This window comes from Marmota monax, unplaced genomic scaffold (genome assembly GCF_021218885.2).
Source record: "Marmota monax isolate L192 unplaced genomic scaffold, Marmota_monax_Labrador192_F-V1.1 WCK01_AAM20220418_F8-fsc00027, whole genome shotgun sequence".
In the NCBI taxonomy this organism is placed as follows: Eukaryota; Metazoa; Chordata; class Mammalia; order Rodentia; family Sciuridae; genus Marmota; species Marmota monax.
The window spans coordinates 10,598,523-10,625,111 of NW_026694617.1; positions in this window are offsets into that span (position 1 = coordinate 10,598,523).

Below are 26,589 nucleotides of genomic sequence, written 5' to 3' on the forward strand. Positions count from 1 at the left end.
ATAAAGATTGCCCATAATTGCTCTCAATTTCCATAGCTACTGTGGACAAATAACATTTGCAAACCAGCACTGGCCTGTGGATGGCAACTGAGCAGCTCTAGGTGGAGAAGCACAGCTGAGAGTTTGCATGTTTTATAGCTGTTCTCCTGGCCTGGCTACTGATAGCTCCTTTAGTCACCCAAGAATGAAACCTAAGAATTACCAGTATTTCCACAGTGTAGGATACCATTATGCTTTGGGGACTTATTTCTCTTAAGAAGTTCAGCTGATGTTCTATTTACCACTGCCTCATTACAGCTTCTGCTTTCCACCTGCCCTGTTATTTTAGAAATGTATGCAGCCACCACTGCTACTCTGCATTAAGTGGTGCTTGCCAGCTTACTCCCGAGTGCTCAATGTTAAATATAGCATCAGTAGTCACACTGCTGAAGGGGGAGCACCCCAAAAGATATCACTCTGCATCCAGGGAGAACTCAGTAAATTCTGTCATCTAATTGACATGCAAAGCAAATGCTAGACTCCAGGAAAAAAAAATACAAGGAATACTTTTCCCCTAGAAAAAATTACCTGTAGTCTGGGAAAATGAAAAGCCTCCAACTCCCATTTATTAGCTGGTCTCATGTTGCTAGGTGACAAGCTTTCAATAGCTCTTGGCCTGTATCTGTAGCCAGCCTGTTGAAAGTCAGGTTTGTCTCTTAAGTCCCTATGAGTTCCCAACTCTGATTCCTTCTGTCTTCTCAGCCTTCTGCTCATTGTGGTTTGGAGACCCTTCCCATTTCTGAGACCCTGGAAAGATCCCTACCCTACAACTCAATAGATGTGACATATTTCCTTCAGGAATCACAGGTGGGAAAAAATACTTAACTTGACATTGCCTCTGCGAGAAACCCTGCAGACAAGCAGGCTGCACCACAGGCTGACCTAGTACGTTTATATGGAGCTACAGAAATATTTAAGGTGTGTGTGAAACAGATTGGAAGTATACGTAGGAGGGGGATAGAAAGCACACTGGGTCACACAGTGACACCCCCTGCCAGCACACACTGTTCTCCATCTTTCACCCCTTAAGGGCTGTGTAAAATTTTCTGTCATTTTAGAGAACAAGCTCTTTTAAACCAGAAAGTGACATTTTTGCATTATCTGTGCTGCACACACCACCAAGCAGGTATATAAATAAAAGTTAGATATTAATAAACATCACTTTCTAACCGATAAAAGAACAGAATAAGATCAGCTGCCAAGTAAAGTTGTCAACATTGTAGTCAGTGAATCTTCACCACATAATATGTTCCATTCATCAACATACGTAGGAATGAGAAAAAGGCCCAGGTCCTTTCTTTAGCACATGACAGGTTTAAGTACAAATTGGCCACAATGAGAACACCAGAGGAGACGAGGAACTGAAACCACACAGTCTTCCTGATGAAGGTGAAGTTGGAAACAAGATGAAGAAACTGAAACAACCATGAATCAAATCCTGACAGTCGTTAAATTGCAAAGTAAGTAAAGCCATTGTCACTTTAAAACAAGGAATTAGGGCTCAATTAAGTGTCTTGTCCAAGCCTGGAAGTTTTTTCATTTATTTTTACTTTGTGTGCAGTACTGGGGTCCAATACAAGGCCTTACACATGCTAGGCAAGTGCTTTGCCACTGATCCACACCCCCAGCCTAGCCTGGGAATTTTTAAATGGCAGAAGCAAGACTTGAATGTCAATCTGTTTGGATACACTCACTTCCTACTCATTATAGAACTCTATCAGGGCCCCCTTGGTGGTGAATTCTAATGCTTGGGCAATTGTAGGGTCTTAAAAATATAGCTTGAGTTAAGAAACAAACAGTAAAACTTTCTCAAGACATTATTATCTGAGACCAGGATGCAGAGCAAACACAGTGATCCAAGAATTCTCGATTGGTCTTTTAGTAGCAATTGTAAGGTTGGAGCGGGCAGGGGAGAAAATGGGGAGAATGGGAGTGAAGCCACCAACAGAAAATTGGAACTTCCTTTTGCTAAAGACTGGGGCCTGCTAGGAAACTAAAGCAGCAGGAAGTTCCCCTTCAAACCCTGATTCTTGTAATCAATTCAAAAAAAATTCAGACATGTTGCTTGGAATAACAGGCATGAGTTTATTAGAAGGAATAGGAAAGGGGCAAGGGGGGCATTCTAAAGAGAGAGAGGACCCACTGACAGCAGGATGATATCAGAGTTTCAGGTCCCCACAGCCATGACAACTCTAGGTCCCTGTAGCCCATGCTGAGTAGTTCAATTTGGATTCTTAACCATAAAATCTGTAATAATTAAAAAGAATTATCCTTATCTTTCTAAATTCTAGGATCTGGTCTGTGTGTCACAAAAGTTTGTCCTACCCCTATGTAGCTTGTACTTCTCTTATCAGAATTATTTTGTGTCTGCATTTCTCCTACAGGTAATAGGTAGTTTGCTGAAGAATGTGACATATCTGTCCACTTAAGCCAGGCAGAGCTGCAAGTAAATTGCTTCTTTGGAAAGAAGCATGTCAGCATCCTGGGCCTGGTTTATTTGTAGCTTTGTATAACCTGTTTTTCAGGGTCTCATCTGGCATTTAAAATGTTAAGTGTGCTAAAACAATGGCTTGTGAGAATAGATTCAGCCCATAGTGTCATCTAGTTAGGTTGTACTTGCTCGTCAAAGGGTAAACATTTTGAACTAAATTATTCAGTGAGAACTTAGTATTCATTCATTGCTACTGAATACTAATGAGAGAATGCAAACAAAGTCTATCATATTTTATTAAGATAGAAGAGACAGCTACTGACAAGAGTCACTGCCAAATGTCTTTCCAAGGTTATAAGCCTTAAAATGTTTTGATTCACCAAGTGAGAAACAATCACTTATGAAGTATCAATTAAGTGCAGTAATCACTACAGAATTTATGTGCCTGTCTTTAGTGTATCTAGAATGGACGTATGTGGGAGATAGGTAGAGGATGAATTTTGGAGTTGAGAGCATTTATCCAAACAGGAAAATCACCTGTCACCAAAAGAACTTAAACTTAGTGGAAGAAATGACAGACAATCAAGCCATCTGACAAGGCAATAAAGGATGGTTTCTGAGGAATGCCATGATATCGATTATCCCTTGTCCCCTGGAATCTTATCTCTCTTTTATATTGCTTCCTTCCTATAAGTAATTAACTTTTCAAAATCAGTGCATTGAATAAAGCTTTCCTTCAGTCCTGGGGTACTATTCACCTGCCACCATGTGCCCCTCATTCCTCATACAGTGTTTCCCTTGGGATCTTCAGACCATCCAACCTTGTCACCTCCCTCATTGCTCGACCTAACTGCAGTCTCTGAAACTACCATTTTCCGCAGGTCACAAAACCCAAAGAAAACTTTCCACTCCTAATTTGTCAACATCTCAACAGCTTTGCACCATTTGTTACAGAATTCCATTTCTTTTCTCTGCTTCCTTTCCTCATTACCAGTCTTTTGGCATCCCCTTCCTGCCACTTTTGCTGGCCTCTCCCTCTCTATTGCATTGTCAACTGTTGGCATTTGTGACAGGCTTCCCCCTTTTTGTTTATCCTTCCTGCCTCTCACTCATCATTCATGGGATTTAAATTACTACCCACCCCATATGACTTCTGTTTACATGCCAATTGTTCCCAAATCTGTGTCTGTAGTCCATGCCCATCCCGTGAATTCCAGGCATAAAGACATCTACCTAATCATCACCTCTTCTTATATCTCACCAGTACCTCAAATATAACATATCCAAAGATGAATTTATAGTCCTTTTCTTGCCTTTCCCTCCAAATGAAAATGAAAAACAAAACAACCCAAACTTATGTAAGGCAGCAAAAGGAGTGCTCAGAAGGAAATTTATAACCAGAAATTTAAAAAGAAGAAAGATCACAAAGCAAAAATTGTATATGATAAGGAATCAGAAGAAGTGTCAAATTAATGCAAACATAGTCCAAAGAATAAAAAATAAAGATCGGAGCTAAGAAAAATGAAATGGATAACAATTGGATATCCATATGTAAAAAACAAATGAAATTGTGTGCCTACTTAGCACCATATTAAAAAATTAAATGAAAATGCATCAATGGTCTAAATATATGGACCAATACTATAAAACATACAGAAGACAATGGAGGGATGACTATGACTTTGGATGTAACAATGGATTCTTAGATAGGCAACAAAAGTTGCTTGTGCAACTACAACTAAAAAAATAAATAAATAAATTGGACTTTATCAAAATTAAAAACATTTGTGCATCAAAGGATATTAGCAAGAAGTTAAAAGGACAATCTACCAAATGGAAGAAAATATTTTTACACAATATATCCAATAAGGGTCTAATGTTCAGAATATTTTGAAAACTTAACAACTCAACAAGAAAATGATGAACATCTCAACTAAAAAATGATAAAGGATTTCAGACATTTCTCCAAAGATACAAAAGGACCAATAAGCACATTCATCATTCATCATTCACTAAAGGCAAATCAAAACCACAATGAGGTTAGCATTTCCCATTTACTAGGATTGCTAAAAGAAAAAAAAAAGGAAAATAACAGGTGTTGAGAACAATGTAAAGAGATGTTAACCTTTGTGTTAGGAATGTGAACTGGTGCAGCAGCTATAAAACACTGGCAGTTCCTCAAAGTGTTAAACATAAAACTACTATGTAACCCAGCAATCCCACTTTTAATTATATACCCACCAGAACTGAATTGAAAACAGGAGCTCAAACAAGTACTTATATGCACATATTGATGGAAACACTATTTACAACAATCCAAAAATGATAAGTCAGATTTTCATCAACAGATGAATGCTTCATCAAATCGTGAGATGTGTGTGTGTGTGTGTGTGTATTTATTTATTTATTTATTTATCATTGTCTCTCTCTCTCAGAGAGAGAGAGAGACAATGATAAATATATATTCACATAAACTATGATAAACACACACACACACACACACACACATACCATTTAACCATGCAAAGGAATGAAGCACTAATGCATGCTACAACAGAAATGAACTTGAAAAACATTATTCTTAGTGGAAGAAGATAGGGAAAAAAAGAATATATATTGTATGGTTCTATTTATATGAAATATCCTGAATAGGTAAATCCTCAAAGAGAAAAGACAAATTATGATTGCCAGGGGCTAGGAGCAGAGCAATGGAAAGGGAGTGCGAATGGATATGAGTATTCACTGGGTTAATGAAAATATTTTGGAAATAGGGATAGATAATTGTACAACTTTTTGAATGTATTAAATGCCATTGACTGTAAGTTTAAAATGTCTAATTTTATGTTATATAAATTTTAACTCAATTTTTTTAAAAAGTCAGGGTAAATGGAACCAAAAAATGATAAAGGATATCGCCTTTCTTTTCCAAACACCTATTAAAATTACAGACAGTATTATTCCTAAATATGATGATAAAATTTTCATCTTGAAAATGAATGCATAATTAAAGAAACCAATTTAAATATTTAATTGGGTAATATATATATATATATATATATATATATATATATATATATGATAAAATGGCTCTGTACCAAATTATATTTCTCATAGCCTACAGAACTAAGGCTTTTTTTTTAGATGTACTTTAAATTAAGATCATAGAAAGTCTACTATTTTAAGTTTCTTGGCATGCAATATATCCTCCATTTAAGTTTAGGTTTCTTAGAACACTGAAGAAAAAGTAATTTTTCTTTTTGATTTCCTTTTCCTAGGTTGAAAAGACAAATAAAATGATTCAAGGAAAACAAATGTAATGGCTCATAAACTTTGAACATATTCCCTTTCTAATAAGAGTTATTAAACTATTTACAATAAGAATATATTTCATTATGAAAAACAAAGCAGGTATATGCTTGATATTTGGTGTCTTGTTTGGACAGTTTTAGATGGAAATATCTATAATAAGTTTTGGGGTTTTTTTTAATCACTAATTTCAGTAAGTTCTCTAAGGATGAACTGATATCAGATGTAATAGAACCATTAGAATGACATTCCTGCAACCCTTTGGAGCAGAGATGTCTAAACACGTGCAGTCTTGTACTGTTCTGTTTTCAGTGAAATATATTATTTATAATTCAAATTATTTAAACAACAAAATTGTGAGGTAGACAGTAACAGTGTGTACAGTTAAAATGGGATGAATCAAAGACTGAATCCTCACATCTTATTTTATTCTGAACTCCCTAAGCAGACCCTGAAAAGAACTGAGTGCAATAAATTGAATTATGAGTGTAGGAAGGTAGTTAGAGTTTGGGGAGAGTAAGATAGGAGAAGAGACCGAGTCACTACAGGGCATCAGAATGAGGAGTTCATCACTCCAGGCAACTGAAGTTAAACCTGTCTGAGAACCCTCGGAGGGATGGAAGCACACATCTCCCAGTTTTTCCATTGAGGTCTGAGGAGGCTAGGATACTCATTCACCAGCTCCCCACCATTCCCATTCTTATTAATTGAGGAAGAGACCCAACTCCCTCCCAGGTTTTCTTTCTGAACCTGTGGAAACTGAGCATGCTTCTGCAACTGGAGAGCACACTCAAGCAGTGATGCACCAGCTGCATTGTGGAGCAGAGCTGTCTAAACAGGTGAACCAGAGGGATCTGTTGCAGGCTGGGCTCTGCAGGAAGCAGACTGACATGGAGCGCAACTGTGCAAGTGTTAACTGATGAGTGGACTGTGGATGGGAAGAGAAGGAAGCTGCTCTGAGCAGAGAATAAAGCCAAGCTTCCAAGACACATAGCAATTCACTTAGAAGAGTAAAAAAATCTATCATAGAATAGTCCTAAAGGAATTTGGCCAAATGGCTGATTTTCCATCCTTTCATTAATAATAAGTTGCAGTCTGTGTGCGTGTTGATATTTTATCAAGTGTGTTCAAATTACAAACATAAAATACTAAACTACAGAACAATTTATAACATACTTTCCTAAATTACCAGTGATTGATTTGATTTTAAGCTTATAAAAGTAAAATGATGAACCTTTAAATGCAATTTATATCCCTAAAACATAAAATTAATGGTACATGTTCTCCACTACCCACCTATACCAGTACTTTCCCAAACTGAGTGATCATGGAATAAACATGCAGCACACATTTACATAGATTTACAAACTCGTGGAGTGATGTAAAAGCTAATCTGCTCAAGATGCATTCAGTATACTAGTCTCCACTGCAGATACAGTTTACTCCAGAAACTCAGTAAATTGAGCAAGGTACACTTTTAAAAAAATTCAATAGTCCACAAACCAGTCACAAAACACTGATATAATGAAATTTTCAGCAAGAATATTCATACTTACAGTTTAGGAAACTGAGCTAGTTAGGATGTCTTTGTTTCCTTTTAATCCATTGTTAATTTTACCCCAAATGAAGGCAACTCAAAACTCAACTTTATTTTTCTTACTTGGATCTTTCTAATAATATCAGGGACCAATGAACCCAATGACCAAGAGGGGAAATAAACAAACCACAAATGAGCATACAAATGAGCCTTTTTTTAAAGTCCTACTAAAGTTTTTTTCCACTTTTGTTTAGATTCCTTACGCCCCAAACTGGAAATGGGAATATGTGCAAATAATCTTATTTAGATTTAGAGACTTATTTAGATTCAGTAGTATTGTATATAATAAATAACTTTGTGACATTCTCAAAAAATGTTATTTTTACAGACAGAAACTCTCCTCTGAAATTTTGTCATTATATTTATTTATTCCCCTTTTCCTTACTATTTTTTTACAGATAATGAGCAATTAACTGTAAGCTCCAAACCAAATTCCTATTCTGAATAAATATAGTCTAAAGTATTCTTTTTAACTCATTGTTAATAATAACATCCATGTGATAGCTAAAAGCATTCATAGACATTATCTTTTGATCCGCCCAAAAATTCTGTGAAAAGTAGGAGAATAATCATTATAAATCTTACTTTAAAAACATAGATGGCTAATGTTCAGCAAGTTCAAAAGATGTTTTTATAGTAATACAAACAGCAAATGCAGTAGGTAGAACTGAAAACTGTTTCCTGGCTTTAAATTATATTCTCTCCAAATCTACCACTTCAGCTTTCTAATTAAAATTATTATTCAGTATAGTTCATATCAAAAGCACCATCAAATTCAAGTTCAAAACAATCAGTGAATAACAGTTTGCCTATTAGTATATAGCAAGGTAGAAAGCAAATATAAAAGTATTTATAACCTAGAGAGTATCCTTGAGTCCATTCTCGAATTTCATAGCCAAGTAAGAATGAGTTGTTTTGGAGATGAGAAAGAAGTAAATGTCCTTCTCTCTCTCTCTCTCTCTCTCTCTCTCTCTCTCTCTCTCTCTCATTCTCTCTCTTTGGTAAGTTAAGTATAACGCAGTAACTTTACTGAAAGTAAGTACTAACAAGGTTTTCTAGTAGCAGAGGTTTGCACCCTGCTGTGAAAAGTCATTTTCTTTTCAAATATTATTTCACATCATATTTTGTGGTGCTCAAGTTTTATGTATTTTAAGGAAAGTTACAAATTATTACAGTTTCATATAATTTTTTATTCTCCTCATTTTATTTATGTCTATTTTCAAGTCAAGAGGGTTTAAAAGGAAAACTAAGGGAAATAAAGACGACCTTTAGTATTACGCAGCACTAAAAAATGACAAAATCATAGAATTTGCAGGGAAATGGATGGCACTAGAGCAGATTATGCTTAGTGAAGCTAGCCAATCCCTAAAAAACAAATACCAAATGTCTTCTTTGATATAAGGAGAGCAACTAAGAACAGAGCAGGGAGGAAGAGCAGGAAGAAAAGATTAACATTAAACAGATACATGAGGTGGGATGGAAAGGGAGAGAAAAGGGAAATTGCATGGTAATGGAGGGAGACCCTCATTGTTATACAAAATTACATATAAGAGGTTGTGAGGGGAATGGGAAAATAAACAAGGAGAGATATGAATTACAGTGGATGGGGTAGAGAGAGAAGATGGGAGGGGAGGGAGGGGGGATGGTAGAGGATAGGAAAGGTAGCAGAATACAACAGTTACTAATAGGGCATTATGTAAAAATGTGGATGTGTAACCGATGTGATTCTGCAATCTGTATTTGGGGTAAAATTGGGAGTTCATAACCAACTTGAATCTAATGTATGAAATATGATATGTGAAGAGCTTTATAATGTTTTGAACAACCAATAAAAAAAAATTAAAAAAAAAAAATACAAAATTTATTTTTAAATGCAATATGTTAACCCTACTCATTTAAACTAGACTCCTCTCTTAACTTAGCATCCAGGAGCTACAGGAAAGAGACTGTCAGGCAGAAAGGAGCCTTAAGGTGCACCAGGCAAAGTGAAAGGTCCAGAGCACTTCATTCACTCTGACAGGAATCCGTATCCAGCAACAACCTTTATTCCACCCAGAACTAGCCTCAGAACCAGCATTGTCTTCTGGACCCACAAAAGCCCAAGAAAGGGATAAATCCCTGGTTTGAACATTGCACATTGACCATGCTTTTCTGCACACCTTCTGTATTTCTAGTAAAATTTTCAAAAGCACAGAAAAATCAGGACTTTTTTCTTTGTCTCAAATTCCAATATAATAATTTCTTTTGAAAGAAAGCAGGACATATTCTGCTCAGCTTAATTTCTTAGCACCAGGAACACAGTCAGTCAGTATATAACAAATATTTGCTGAATATCTACTCTGTCAAAAGAGAAAAGTAACTTTTGTGTCTCCAGAAAGAGCAAAATCTTCTTAGTGTAAATTTGGTTGGAGTTGTAGATTGCAGGTTTGGGGAAGCATCTGTCAAAATAAATTAATAAATTTCCATATTTTCATAACTGATGTTCAGAACATTTTAGTGAACATTACAGGGTGTCATGGAGTAACAATTCAAGAATTAGAAATTTCTGATTGTATTAGAAGTCAAAGGTTCAGAAAGAACAAAGAAATCTAGTATGAAGGAATGAAGAAGAGAGAGAAAGAAGACAGAAGACAAAGAGAACTTAAAAATCAAGAGCTACAAATGAAAATACATAAGAATAATGATCATAAAGCAGAAACTTAAAATGACATGACTTACTTTAGGAATTAAGCCAATTTTCAAACTTGGTTTTGATCTACAGTGTAGGGTGGAATTATGGGTGGACTTCCATCCATTCATTCTCATAGCTGCAATATTACTAATCTGTGGATGACTCCTGAATCACCAAATTCCAACCACTCCCCTGAATAACAGACCCAGGCTTTCCATTCTTCATTAGACATATTCATCAGGAAATCCCACAAACTTTTTACACTCAACATAGTTAACCAAACCCTGCACTACACCTTCACGGTCATTTCTTAGTTGTGGCATTATTATTATTTCAGGTATGTAAGGTTAGAGCCACAGTCATTTTTGTCTCTTTTTCTGTGTTCTTTACATCTCATTCGTTATGAAGTCCTACTTCCACCTGTACAGAATTTTCATTAGCTGCCCCTACCTCTGCAGCCCATAGCTGCTGTGAGCATGTTCGTCCTTTTCCATTGGGACACAGTCAGTCTTCAGGTAGGTCACAAAACCTTCACGCACTTATACCCTTCCAGCTCCATACTTTCAATGTCAAACACTTAATGTCTATTTCCTGAACATACTCTTCACATCTACATATAAGTGTCTTTGCTTTCCTAGTTCCCTGTGCCTAAAATGTTCCTCATGAACAAAAATTCTCCTGATGTGCAAAAATTTTCCCTATTCTAATGATATAATGCCTGCTTCCTCGTCTTTCTTGACTATTTTGATCTTTTTCTCTTAAAGTATTTTTCACTGTTATTTTATTGTAGTTGTTTATTAGTACACCTATTTCTACCATTAAATAATAAGCAGGTTAAGAAAAGTAATGATTTTTTTTTATATTTAAATCTCCCAAAGAGTCTTGGAAAATTACTGACTGATAGCAGGCAGGCAAAAAAGCATTGGTAGCCCTCAACACCAAAATGATTAAAACTGAAGACAATTTCGAAACGTAGTTTCTAATTGAAAGTAGATTATATATGCCTAAAGCAAAATGTTCTAACACTGATTAGAATAATTCTAAAAATAGAATGATTTGCACTAACATTTATTTTTAAGTCTTAAATACATAAAATCTTTTAAACAAAGGATGTGCAATGTCATGTAAAAGCCAACTGTTTTCAATAATCATAATGACTGGTATTTATAGAGAGCTTACCATGTACTCTGCACATGCATTAAATTATTTGATCTTGAAAACCACCCCATTTAGCAACTAAGGAAACTAAGATGTGCAGAATTAATAACTTTTCCAATGTTCTAAAGATAGTAAGAGCAGCATAGGCTCTGAGTAATAAAAAAAGAGTAATAAATATATCATGATGGGGGAAAATCACATCAGATTTTATAGATTTTCTTTCCACTGAATATATTAAAGGAACTAATGTTATTGTGGTAAGAAACTTACTACCGATTTCCATTACCAATTTGCTCAATAGATTCCTGCCTTTCTAAAAGTAATAACTTCTGAGACACAAGCTACACTAAATATGTATGTAAGGAATACCACTGCACAGACCATTTCAAAGTAAATTAATTTTGAAAAATAAAAAATATATATTAGGATAATATGGTTGCTTAAAGAAATGTTTGATCCTCAGAATAATTTCCCACTCTTAGATAAATTTCCTGGAGGTCAAAACTTCAAGGTGTTGTGGCATTTATTTGCATTTCTACTACTACTCCAGAGTAGTACTATTTTTGAGATAAAATGACTCTAAGGATTTAAACAAAATGAGATTTTTTGCAGGGAAATGGATGGCACTAGAGAAGATTATGCTAAGTGAAGCTAGCCAATCCCTAAAAAACAAATGCCAAATGTCTTCTTTGATATAAGGAGAGTAACTAAGAACAGAGTAGGGACAAAGAGCATGAGAAGAAGATTAACATTAAACAGAGATGAGAGGTGGGAGGGAAAGGGAGAGAAAAGGGAAATTGCATGGAAATGGAAGGAGACTCTCAGGGTTATACAAAAGAACATACAAGAGGAAATGAGGGGAAAGGGAAAAATAATACAAGGGGGAGAAATGAAGGTCAGTAGAGGGGGTAGAGAGAGAAGAGGGGAGGGGAGGGGAGGGGGGATAGTAGAGGATAGGAAAGGTAGCAGAACAGGACAGTCACTAGTATGGCAATATGTAAATCAATGGATGTGTAATTGATGTGATTCTGCAATCTGTATATGGGCTAAAAATGGGAGTTCATAACCCACTTGAAGCAAAGTGTGAAAGATGATATATCAAGAACTATGTAATGTTTTGAACAACCAACAATAAAAAAAATAAAAAAAATAAACAAAATGAGAATATTGTTAAGTGCTTTCTTATCTCATGTAGCACTATCCCACATATAATCCTACATAAGTGGTATATTTGACTCAAGGCAAAAAGCCTTGGCAGAACATTAGACATGACATTTGTCTAAGAAGCCCCAAAGAGCATCACATCCTCCTCAGGTGATGGTAAAAGTACAAAATATATCCAAGGTTTTCAGCCAAGGGGACCAGAATGAAAAGTTGATGACTTTACCCAGTCCTGAAATACTATAGCTTCATCATAATCTGATATGCAAACCCTGAGAAAGAAGAGAAAGGGCTGGAACTACATATACCTGCCCAAGACTGATCCTGGTATAATGACTCTCATTAAGCTGATCATATTCCAGAAACATGATTCAGTTAAACAGAAGGTCAGATGGAGTTACAGTATCACCATGTCCAGATCTTGATTTTTTCTGGGCTTTCCACTTTTCATAAGACCCATTCTTTTTTTTTTTCAATTTTTTATTTTATTTTTGTTAGGTCGGTTTGAGGTGGCTAAGGAACAAAGCATCAGGCAACAATCCATCAGGCACCAACAGGCAAGCAGTAATAACCACCTGTCAATCAGCGGGGTCTCCTGACAGATCCTGGAAGGACATGGAGCTCAGCAAGATCCTGCAACCAACCCCAGGAGGACAAGTGACCCTAAAAACCTCCCTTTCCTGTCCCAAGCCCTCCTTTACTGCCCTAAGCCTGATAAAATTACAATCTGGCTGAGCCTGGGTGCCAGGACCCTGAACCACTCTATTGGACTGGAGGGTCTCGCCTGGGAGCAAATCTCAATGAAGCCTGGTTCAGCAGCTTTTAATCTGCCTCCTTTGGGTCATCAGTGCCTGATCTTACAATTTTATTTTTATTTTTAGTTGTAGATGGACACAATACCTTTGTTTTATTTTATTATTTACTTATTTATATGGTGCTGAGATTTGAACCCAGTGCCTTAAGTATGGACAAGTGCTATCAGCAAGTGCTCTACCACAGAGCCACAATCCTATCCCTCATAAGTCCCATTCTTTTGTTTCATTGCTCTTGATTCCACTAAAACAGCTCCTTGGTTGAAAGGAGGGCATTTTTTTCCCAGATGGCTAAAAACTACCAAAATATAATAATTAGAAGCACTTGCACAGCCTTTGCTTTGAATCTTTATTGTCTGTCTTAGAAATAGTTGGCAGGTCAACTTAACCTTGAGGCATCCCTTGGTGCACAGCAATCTGAGCAGGAGAAATACACTTGCACACTTGTACTTCTAATATTTGTACACTGTGCCATCATTTATCAAATTATCTCACATATACTTAGCTTTAGCCTACTCTCTGAAAAAGGAGAAAGCATCATCATAACTTTATTTTAAAGAGAGAGAAAAATCCAGACTTAAGATATTATTCCTTATGTCTCATACTGGTGGAAGGAAGATATAGGACAACCTGTTCTGCTTACCAAAGAAATAAGTTTCTATGTTCTTTCAAATAAAAATAAAAATAAAAATAAACAAAAAGAAATTATTATTGTGTGTGATCTAGACAGAACAGTTCAAGAAGTTGCCTGAGCATCCGGACCAAAAATAAGTGGAGGAAAGAGGTTAACAGCCAAGCTCAAACCAGAACCTTGAGTGGCAAGACAGAATCTTCTCAGTGAAAACCATAGGAGGAGCTGACAGTTTAATAGATGGGTGCTACTGATGGCAATCTACTGATGTTTTCAGTTTCTTCTCCTACATCTTTCCTTTATGTTAAGGCGAATGAGCTTTATTATCACTGAAAGATCTAGTTTCTAAAAGAAGACATCTGAATCCCTAACTCAACATGACAGAGTTTCTCCAAGGTTGAGGCTATGAAAAGGAAGAAAGACTCTTTAGGAATGATTATGAAGGTCCAGTAAAATTGGGGGCCGAAAAAGGGAATGAAAATATGTTGAGTCTGAAAAATCCTGACCATGGTAATAATCTGGGCCCAATAAAGAAAATATCATGAGAATTTAGATCAGAATTTATATCAGTGGTGTAACTTAAACACAAAATTCTGTCCAGACTTGTGTCTTTGAAGTAGATCTCTGTATAGAGTGGGTTCTGTTTGTCTGAGTAAAAGAAGATTCAAACTCCAGATCCTTGTCTCACAACACCACAGGGCTTTGGTGAGAGTAACCGCAGTAAAGGGTTGAAGTGGAGAAGTGATAAGTCACAATGAGTAGAACGGAGAGAACTCCCAGGGGAGTTCCCAGTGGCCATCAGATTTAATGGGAGCACATTTGAGACCCATGCATAAATAGAGAATTAATGGCGCTGAACCAGTCTGGTTAATAACCCTAACTGCCTTACATTTAGTAAAGATTGGTAGCACACCTGGAGATACTACAATTGTACCATTCAGTATACAATATGGTAGAAGAGGTATCATTGGAGGAATACCAGTAAGAAAGACCTTGATATCAAGGAAGTAGTCCCCAGTAGGGAAAGCCCCATATCCCCCTAGGATCCTGGTGTGATAGGTGAGGACTTGGAAATTGAGATGAAATACAATTCAGCAGAAGACTTGAGAAAGCCTAATTGCTCCCAAAGAATTATGGTATTTGCATCTTCTGAGAACTGGTCCCAGGAAAAATGAAGTCAGATGTTTGACAATTTCTGACTTCTACCTCCACATCCAGGTTCCTCTCTTGGTGACCTTATACTTAATGACACCTGTAGCCTGCAAAGAGGACTAGAGAAAAGGGATGTTTCGAATTCCTCAAATGATGGTGTTATTTACAATCTTACTAGGAAGAAGATGTTAGCATTAATTAAAACCTTGTGATTCTTTTTCAAATGGCAATAACTAGTGGTCACAAGTGTCATGGTTTGGATCTATGGACTACATAATAAGTATCCACAATTTAATTATTCTTTCTTCATTAATTCATCAACCATATGGATCTTTAAAATGCTCCAGTCTGATGATGGCATCTCATGTCACTCTCAATGAAGAAGAAAATCCTTTTTTTTTTCATGTTCTCACAATCAGTAGAATCAACTTTAGTGCAAGGTACCAAACTTCATACAACAAAATGTGGCAAGAAAGAACAGGGAAAAAAAAAAAACGGCAAGTTTTTAAAAACTACAATTTTGGTGAAATCTCATCCCCTCCCATGGGTGTTACTATCTTGTGTCCTTTATCAGGAACTATTTAGGTGTTCACAACAATATGTTACAGAGTCGTCTTTAGTTTGCCCATCTCACCCCACACCTGTAAGGCCAGTTGTGGACATGTGTATAGTGTGTGGCTATATATGATCATGCATATCACAGGTGACAGGACAATTATTTAAAATTACTAATGCTTCCACCTCTCCTAAAGACAGTAGTACTTAAGGACAAAGTTTGTTGAGTTTGGTGATGAGTATGAAATGAAATTTAAGAAAACCAAAAGAATGCCAAATTTTACTTCCTGTGTAAAGCCACATGTTAGGAGAAGAAATGTGAAAGGGAGGCTTAGGAAAGGAAAAAGATGGAGTGGATGTGGTTAGAGAAACACAGAAGTGGGTTAACATGACTAGCATTAGAGTAGAATTCTGAAGAAAAACGAGAGTTTGGGAAATTCCCCTTGGAGATCATGCCTTTACCCTAAGCCACTTATCAAATATTTCTTCCTACATTCAACACTCTCTCACTAATCAATGGGAAATAAGTACCAAAACCCTCAGTGCTTGCCAGAAATCAGGGATGGTACTGAACCTTAAAGGCACTATATACATACATATCTATCATCAAGTTTAGCTTATAAATTAGGCACAGTAGGAGATTAACAACAATAATTTTTCATAGATTTCAGCAACTTCTGCATCTGATTTTTTTCTTTCCCTATACAGTTGAGAACTTCCACTATTTATCTTAAAGGAAGCACTTTATGGCTTCTCTTTGGCATGTCCAAGTTTCTGACATCACTACAGTTTTCCTTTGGGGCCTTTATTAAGTAAAATAAGAGTTACTTGCAGATAAGCATTCTCATACCCTAACAGTTAATCTGGTAACTGAGATGACTATTAAGGGACTAGTGGTTGAGTTGCATTTACAGAGTAGATAACCTGGACAAAAGGGTGATTCATATCCTGGGCAGTGTAGAATGAAATGACTTGAGATTTCTTTACACCACTCAGAATGGCACACACTTGAAAACTTTGAATTGTTTTAAATTTCTGGAGTTTCCACTTAATTTCTTTATACCATGTTTGACAATAGATACCTGAAACCATGGGAAGTGAAATCATGGATAAGGGAGCATTACTGAATACAGAACTCTCCCTATGATGAGTTCCAACTAATGAGACTTTAGGACCTGTGCTTAAGAAAAACTAACACAGACATAGATACACATCTTTGACTAAAGGAGAATGGGAATAGGAGGTGTTAATATTTATTGAACCTTTACTATGTGCACTCTGCCAGATTGTAAGCAGGTCTTTGAGTTAAATAGTGTAAACTCTATTATGAAAATGAGAAACTGAGGTAAATGAAATTTAACTAATATACCCAACAATATATAACTAGTAAGTGTGGGAGGTAGAATTTGAATCCAGGTCTATCTGATTCCAGAACTGATGTTATTAAGCACAACACTACACTATTTTTGCTAAACTGTATTGTATATGTTGTGACTTCCTGTCTTTGAGTCTCTTACTCTACTTACCTGAAATATACAAATTTCTGGCAAAATAAGAATTCTTATTCATTTGGATTTTGGCTAATTTTCCTTAGGATGGGGTGAAGGGAAATCTTTGTATTTTATCAGAAACTGAAAATAAATTATTTGTTTAATTTATATTATTTATAGACTCTGTTCATGCTACCTCCTCTAAGACATTCAAAAGTATATGACAAATTGTAATATTTAGTCTTTAGATAGCATATAGATAGACATATATCTAAGTTTAGTGCAGTTAAGAATTTCAGTATCCAAATGTCTAGTCCTATATGCTTGAAAAAAATAATAATAATAATAATAACAAAATAACCCTTTGAAATCAAGGCTTCTGAAATAATGAAGGTTAAAATTAAGTAAATCACTGCAATGTGTGAATGGCAAAATTAATTCCATTAGGGAGTTCTAGTTCTAAAATCATAAAATCAACCTCTAATGCTCTGGGAATATGACAGAAAAAGTAATAGATTCTATATCCACAATTGACTCATCTTGCCATGTCAGTGGATTAAAGTGAAGGAGATTCATCTGCTTTTATTATAAATGTCAATCATTAAAATTATTACTAGCTTTACTATATCTAACCATTTTCACTTTCCTCCTATTTCAATGGTTTTCAAAATATTAATCCCAGTATCTGCCCCCAGATACTCTGAAGGTCTGGCATGGAGCCTGATACCCATTTAAACTAAAAAGCTGATCTGAATTTCATATAGATTATTTTTTCCTCATATTTAGGGAGATCAGCCTCATATAATTTATTAGAATTGTTTTACTTATTTTGTGTTTTGTGAATAAAAAATGTTTTTATTTACAAAAAAATTTCAACATATATTTTGTTATCATCTGCTTGAATTGCAGAAAAATTCAACAATATAGAAAAATAAAAGAATAGGAAATAGTGTCATTTATAGATAATCTCTGTTAACTCTGTTAGAGTCTGTAAACAAGTCAAAATAACACCTGGCATTTAGCCAGGGGAATGTTAAAGTTCATAAACAAGTCTGGATGGTGCCTGGCAAAATGCCAGAGGGAGTGGTTTGAGAAGTAACAAAAACAAGCCATTAAGTGTGGAGATTCCTTATTGGTTGACTGATGTATCTAGTTTATGCTAATTAGATAAGCTGTGTGGAATGTATAAATACTGCTCCTGTCCTGCAATAAACGGCTCCCATTCCTGCTGTATCAACGTACACAAGTTATTCGTCACCCCCCGGTTATTTTGCTGCAGCAGCCGGACTGCGGCAAACTCCTTGGTAAATCTACTTCTGGAATTTTCATTTATATGTGATATGACTTTGTATATTGTCATTTTACATTGTATTCCATATTCTACCACTTGTATGTTTATTAAGGTTGCTTCCAGTTTTATGTCAGCTGCTAAATTTTAAAAAGTCTTCTATTTTTGCTTTTTAAATTGATGATTTCCACTGATTCGTTTCAAACTTATTTCTAACATAATTATTTAAATAGAAGACATTTTTCTGGTTTGGATATATTATGTCCCCCAAAGACCTGGTTGAAGGTTTTATCCCCAGTGCTGCTATGTTCAGAGGTGGGAATTTGGAGAAGTGATTTGATCGTGAGGGCTCTGATCTCATTAATGATTAATCCTTTGAAGTATTCATAACTGAATGAACTATTGGGAAATGGTACAGACTGTAGCAGGTGCTACGCAATTGAAAGTAATGGGTCCTTGGGCCTATAATCCCTGGTGATTATACCTTGTCCCCACCCTCTGCCTCTCCCTCTGCTTCCCAGCTATCATAAAGTGAGCAGCTTTTCTTTGTCACACCCTCTGCCATGATGTTCTGCCTTGCTTTAGGATCAAAGTGATGAAATCAGTAGACCATGGTCCATAAGCTCTGAAATCATGAGCCAAATCTTCTTACCTTAATTATTTTTTCCCTCATGTATTTGTCACAGTGAAAAAAATCTGACTAGCACAAGCATATTATTCAGCTATTGGAAACAATTCTCTATACTCATCCCTTAATTTGTTTGCTAATTGTGTTATGTATATCAGTAGATTTAAACATCTTCTTTCCAACATTTCCTCTGGATGTTTTTAAATCACTGAGAACTTTATGCTAAAATATCCTATTATGATTATGGATTTGTCTGTTTCTCCTTATACTTTTCTTTATGGCTTCTATATTTTGAGGCCACTGCATTTAGGTGCATAATTTTAAATTGTGATATAGAAGCAAGATAAAACTTTAATCACTAGTTGGCTCTCTGTGTCTCTGACAATGTTTTCTGTTTTCCATTCTATTTCACTTGATATAGAGATAGATAAATCAACTTTATTTTGATTAGGGAGTACAAAGAATAGTTGGCCCATTTCTGTAATATCAATCCTTACTTTCTATGTGTCTCTTTCAAATAAGGTTATAAGCTAGAATCATATAAAATTCTTATGGCCAAAAAGATGATCAACCAGGCGTAATTTCATATACTTCAACCTGATATTTATATTTCTTTCTATCTAAAAGATAATGTTTGTCTTTTCAGTGAAGTATCCAGTCTTCGTGTCCATCATGCGGTTTTAAATTCAACTTATTTTTCATGTTTCATTGGTCATACCCTTTCTATTTTATTTTCTCACCTTTGCTTCATTATTTAAATGAATTTTAAATTTTCAAAATTTCTTTTCTCTCTTTTTAGACGTTATTTACACAATGCCTATTCTTTTAATTCATATTCTATAAATTAATATATGCATTTATAACATTAAGTTTATTGCTAATCAGTTCTTTTACCTTACTCTTGAACATATTTTTTACACTTTCCTCTCAACTTATTGTTATTTTGACATATTTCAGATCTATTTTAAGACACTTTCAGAATATAATTATTTTATGTATATTTAATATCTATTTGCAGATACACCAGCTTACTTACCATGACTATTGTTTTCTTTCATTCTTACATTTTTAAAAATTTCCTTCTACAATTATTAACCTAAGTAAGTTTTTTAAGATCTTTTCTTGAAGTGATATTTTTTGTCTCCATTTTTTAAGGTCTGAAACATAGAATTGGAAATTATTTTCTTTCAACACTTTGATTCCACTGTCTTCTGGCTTTATTGGGAACAATACTGGAAATTGGTTTTGCAATTCCTTACCACCTTTTTTAATGTTCCATACTTTTCAAAGTTGTTTAAAATTTTCTTTTAGTCCTGTTAGTAGATAGCATGGGGGGATATGTGCTTGTTATTTAGAAAACCATTGCTGAAAATAGTAATCTGGAACATTAACTTCATCTGCTATTTATATACCATTTGAAAACTTACATGGAAATTATGTATTATTAACATACCTAACAAATTATAAATTATCTATAGTATGCTTTTTAGCAGCTGGATTCTACTATGTATTACATAGATGTTTTCATACATTTATTAATCTATTTATTTGATAATTTTCTCTTAAAAACAACAATTATAGAATATCTTATTGGTGAATCTCTTAGTACATGGACTTAGAATAAATTATAGAGTTTAATTTGCTACACTAAATAATGTATACCATTTTAAGACTTTTGGAATAATTGTCCAGTTCCTCTAATTCTATATTCCCAAAAGTGTTCATATTTCCCAACACTTTCTACAACATTGAATTTTATAAGGGTGCTATACTGTGAGGTTTTTGTAATTTTAGCAATTTAGATCTTTCACAGGAAAGAAAAATAAATTCTGGAAAAAATAAATTTTTTAAAGAGTAGAAACATACACAAGAGATTGTGCTTTAGGCATTGTTAATTAAAATACTTGAATCTTATTTCTTGTCTTTTTCAAAATTATACTTTGAAGTGCCTAGACTACTCTAATATTTTTAACACGAAAGAACTCAGTATCTTGCTCACACTATCTCGTTCCTTGTATCATTTCTTTCCTCGTCACTAGAGCCTTTCATGAGGGCTCTCAACACATCACATTTCCTGCACCCACATACATATTTGGGGAAAATACAATTCATCTTTCAAGAGAATGCTCTTGTACTCTTCTCTGTATGGATGACAAGAGAAGGAGAGATGATAAACTGGCAAAACTAATATGCTCTATCCTAGATAGAAGAAAGAAAGGCTGGGAATTACTTCTCTTCAAAACGTGTGTGTGTGCACATACATACACACACTTGCACTTTTGCCTGGCCAGATATGTAAAATGAGAAATTCCTCATAACTATCAAGATTTTTCAAGATCCTAAAGTTTAATGAATGTTTTAAGCAAAAAACAATGTATAATAAATATGTATATATTCAAAAATATATTGTATATATACACATATATATTCAAAATGGAATATTATTATTCATTTTATACAGAGGTGCTTTACATATTTTCTTCAAGTAAGAATTTCTCCTGGTATAAATACAATGTCATTCTGGATAGAAAACACATTTATGCATGATTTTAGAAACATTCATAATAATAGATTCAAATTGCAACTCCAAGAGTTTCACTTTTAAACATACTTTTCATACAGCTGCATAGTATACTTGACTTATATAAATGGAGCCATAAGAAGTTCCTGTGGTTAAAGGATTAACTTCCCTTCTGAAACTTATAAATTTTCAAACAGGGAAATTTCATCACACATTTGAAGGTAAATGAATATGGATGAATATAGATTGAATACAGAACACATATTTGAATACAGACCCAAAAATTACAGTAGTTTGAATTTATAGTTAAAGTTTTACCACAGAGGCTCAGTAATAATAATAATTATTATTATTATTATTATTTCAGATATTGCTGTATCACTAAGCTCATCAAGTAGGGATCCCTAGGTGGCTATGTAGAAACTGCCCTTCCTGTACATTTGCAAGGCAAAGCTGGATCGTAGATGAAATATTGGATAGAAAACAGGGCATCTTTCTCTGCAGTGTTAACTCTAAAACATTATTTTAATGAGTTAATGACAATGATTGTACTTAGGTCAACATCTTTTCAAAGAGATAAGTATTTATTTATACCAAATATTGAAATTGTTCAGTAATATTAAAACTAATATTTTCTTTTCATCCCTAGAAAATGGACTATAGATTTTTTAAAATATTTTTTTAAAATATATTTTAAAAATATTTTTAAAGTGTAAGTTTTCTCATTAAGACAAATTCTTAGCTAGAATTACTAATTTAGAGAATTTATCTATTCTGCAATTCCATCTCCTCTTCCTCAAGACAAAAAAAAAGTGCTCTTTTGGCATTTTCATTAAATGTTTATTAATCTTAGTCATAGAATTTATTTAGTTCTTAGTGGCATTGACAACTGAACTCCTAAGTCACAAAAATCATGATTCTATCTTCTTCATTTCACTATCTAGCGACACACCTAGCACAGTACTTTTTACACACTAGAAGTTTAACACATTTTGAAGTAAAATTTATTCAAATATTAATTTAAATTTTTCCTTTTGAAATTTACTTTTAAATATTTAAAGCTTGAGAGACTCAACATAATTATTGTATTTTATTATTGATTGGCATTTTAAGAACATTCACCACTTAATTGTTATATATTTATATTCTTCTTCCTTTCTTTTGTTCATATACAAAAGTAGCTTTGTGAAAATTTCATTTCTGAAGTTTGTATTGTTAAATTTAATTCCTAGAAGGTTTGAACTAGATACTTAAGGTGAAGTCAATGTTACAGCAAGAAAATCAAATAAAGGAAACTAGAATGATCTAGTTATTCTTTTTCCAGTCTGATCTTCCTGGTTCTACATGAAGAATATTTTCATGGCTGCAAGATATTTCTCATATATCAGATTGAGATTTAGTTAGCTTGTATTTACATAAAACTTTGTGGTAAGAAGAACCTAGTACCCAGAATAAATTGCTGTTGAATGTAAGCTATGTCATACCTTTATGCTCCCTTCAATCTCATGTCAATTCCATGAAGTAGTCGTGTATACACTACTCTGCAGGTTCATGTATTCCACATCTCAGACTTTAATCCAAGTTATCTTATTCTAAAATTTCTCTCTCTCTCTTTCTCTCTCTCTCCCTCCCTCCCTCGTACATTGCAATACATGGACTTCATAAAATATTATGTTGAAATCACATTTTCACCTTAACCTATTTGTAGTATGGTGTTTTAGAGGTTGCATTTGTCATTCATTACAGTCAGTTATGGCAGGAAACACATGGCACATTCTAACAAGTTATTGAGATGAGTCTGAAAGAAAAGTGTACAGGGATGAGAACAGGGTGAAGAGAAGCCAGTATGCGTTAACTATGGATTCTGCCAGCTAGCCACAGTGGGTGGGGAGCAACTGTCATCTCTTGCCTGAAGAGCAACAGGGAAAGGGAGTGATTTGGTGCTTTTAGCACTATTGCAAGTCAAGTCAAGAGAGTTCCTTTGAACTTGGGTTAACCTGACCAAAAGCAAAGACTGCATTCAACTTCTTCCTAGGCGACAGAATTGGGGATCTACCTTCCGTGTTCCAATGATATAAAAAAACACACACACAATTGGAGAAAGACAGTAAGTAGAAAGGGGGCTTTATTAAACCTGTCTGCACTCCTATATTTATTTACCCAGGTGTAAACTGCTTTTGTTATCCATGCTTAAGTTGTCTGACTAATATCATGAATCAGAAGATCCCAGCAACTAGGTAATGTGAGATGTGCCCAGACTCAAAACCTGAGTGGTACTTTCTAAAACTTCATACTCACATTCCAGGAAGAGTCAGCTTTGGAATGCAGGTGTGAACATCAGCCCTTTGTCATATTTCTCTTCTCAGACTATAGTGTGGAAGGCAAAAGGTAAACATAAAATGGAAAGGAACAGAATTTTAAAAAGGAATGAAATTAAATTATACCCCATTTGATTCAAATGTATGAATTGCCAAGATCATTGTACTGTTATGTGTAACTAATAAAAAAATTTAAAAAATAAAATGTCCAAGATCTCTGGGGAAAAAAAAAAGAACAGGACCCACACACATATCTCCCCAGTGCCAACTCCTTAGACTACCAGGCAGTCACAAGATACAAAAATAAGAAAGGTGATGACTTGGCACATAAATGATTTTATGTCATTGTAGAATGGAATTGGTGTTTAATACCTTGGAATGCAAAGGTATGGAAACAACCTAAGATAATCTTAAGAAGACTGAAAAAGAGCAATTTAACAGATCAGGATTGAAATTGAGAATACATAAAATCATTTCATTCTTTTATCCCACCAGGATGAAACTATTTAATAAACCAGTTATTTATGTGAACATTGAACACCATCATATACACATTAGACAATGTTGCCACAAAGAGTTAACTGCAAATATTTTCCAGCCTTGTTAACCTTACATTAGTGAAAAACTTGGGTAAGAAAATGGTTGGCAAATCATCATTTTAGTAGAAACCCATATTTTACCATATAGTGCAAAAATGCATGTCAATGCAATTCACTATTTGACATCAAATAAATATGATTCTTTAAAAACAACAACAACACAGAACTCTATTTTTGTTTTACCTCCTTTGTAAATATCAATGTCACAGAGCCAGGAATATGTCTCAATTTTCTCCCATCTTCAACATTAGACTTTTTTTCATATCTCTCCCCTATATTTTGAATGAGCTTGGAAACAAGAATTTTTTTTCAGTCTTCCTCACCATTAAAATATATATATATATATATATATATATATATATATATATATATATATATATATATATATATTCTGTTCATTTCCAGTGCTTTCAAAACTAAGAGAACAGAACATTTCCTTCCAGTTCTGTATCAATAGACCAGCAAGCAAAAAACTCTTCTCTAAAAAATACTGTTGTCACACAAGTGTAAATGTATAACTCTGTCCTCCATTTGGGAGTTGGATTGGACTGTTTATCTTCAGCATCATTTATTTTCATTGCATTGATTTCTGTGGTCACATTGAAAAGATCAAGTCTGTGTATCATTATATAGCCCCCTTATATTAAGAAATGTATTCATCTTTTTGAAAACATTAATAGTGTCTACCCTCTTTTTTTAGAAAGAAATATAAAAATAGTTTTAAAAAGAAAGAAAATAATTTCTTCTCCCTTTGCTCCCTCAGATGAGTGAATGTCCCATCTGTACTTTCACATGTCCAACGTGGATTTCAGTTTCCTTGACTGTGGCTGACCGATTTGGTCACTGTTTCCTTGAGTTCTTCTTTCTCCTAAAACATGATATTCTCATTTCCTCAGCTACAGTTCCACTCTTTCCCATCTCCTCCCCTCTACCTGGGCCCAACCAAAGCTTAATTTAGATTTTGTTCTCCCCTTTTTATATTTTCTATTCTTACCATCCTCACTCTTTCAGCTACCTATACTTACACTGGTAATTCCCAAAATTACCACTTGTCTTAGCTTTTCATCCTTTCTCATCGCTTATGTCAGGGGGTATGTCCCTTTGCGTTCAGTGACAGCGGTGATGTAAACAAGTCTTAAACCCAGCCAAATGCCCTAGTACTTAAACACACACCCTCAGTCTGCCATGTACATTCTGTCCACCTAGGCTACGCCTGTCCCAAGAGCCCTACCACATACATTTGAACCTTCTTCATCTCCTTGAAAACCTCCCCAGAGCTGGCCAGTCCCCAGCTATAGGTGAAGTCCCTATTCTCTGAGCTGTCATTTTATCATGCATCCATCTTGCAAGGTTGTCTTTTTCAAACTCTGCTTTCATCAGGTCACTCTCTTAGAAACACTTTCTCTCTCTTTCCTGTGTCATCCAAATTCCTGGACCTGGCATCTAAGGCCCTTCATCAGCAGGGTCCACAATCCCCATATTTTCTAACCAAATATCTCATTATTCTTCAGTATACCCTTGCTCTACCCAAATCAAGGAAAACTTTCCGTCCCACATGTACCTTAATCATCCCCTTTATGTGTTGGTTTTTTTTCCCCCACAACCGTAAATTCTCTCCTTTGTCTTTTACACTGGCCTATGATAATCACTGGCCATGCTTATTACTTCTATCTTTGGCCCTAAAATGACTGCAAGGCTATCTATCCTGAGACAGCAAAATTTCTTCTACTTCTCATATAAACTGTTTTTGAATTTTCCTTGAGTATCTCATGCTTAGCAGTCATCAAAGGTAATTTCTATATATTGCTGGCAATCCCATATCATTAATCAAATAAATTGTGAACCTAGATGTAAATAAACTATGCATAACCTTAGAAGAATAAATGACCTCTTAAATTGCTCAATTTATCCATGAATTCAACAAACATTCATTGAGCCTCTATCACATGACTGGTGTACTATGCTAGCAACTGAAAATAAAAAAGATATTTTAAAACCCTCCTCAAATAAAAATATGTTCAGTAGTTTGAAAGGCTGCTCTTAAAAATTATTTCCTCATCTCTAAACTGGCACCATCATTTTATTTTTTTTTTGAATCTGGACTATCATTGAGTCATTTGAATATCAACTTTTATATCTAGGAAGTATTATCTGGGTAGTTAAAAGAATCTCATTTATCAAGCATTTATTGAGTACCTACTATGTGCTGAGTGCATGAAGGAATGAGCTCCA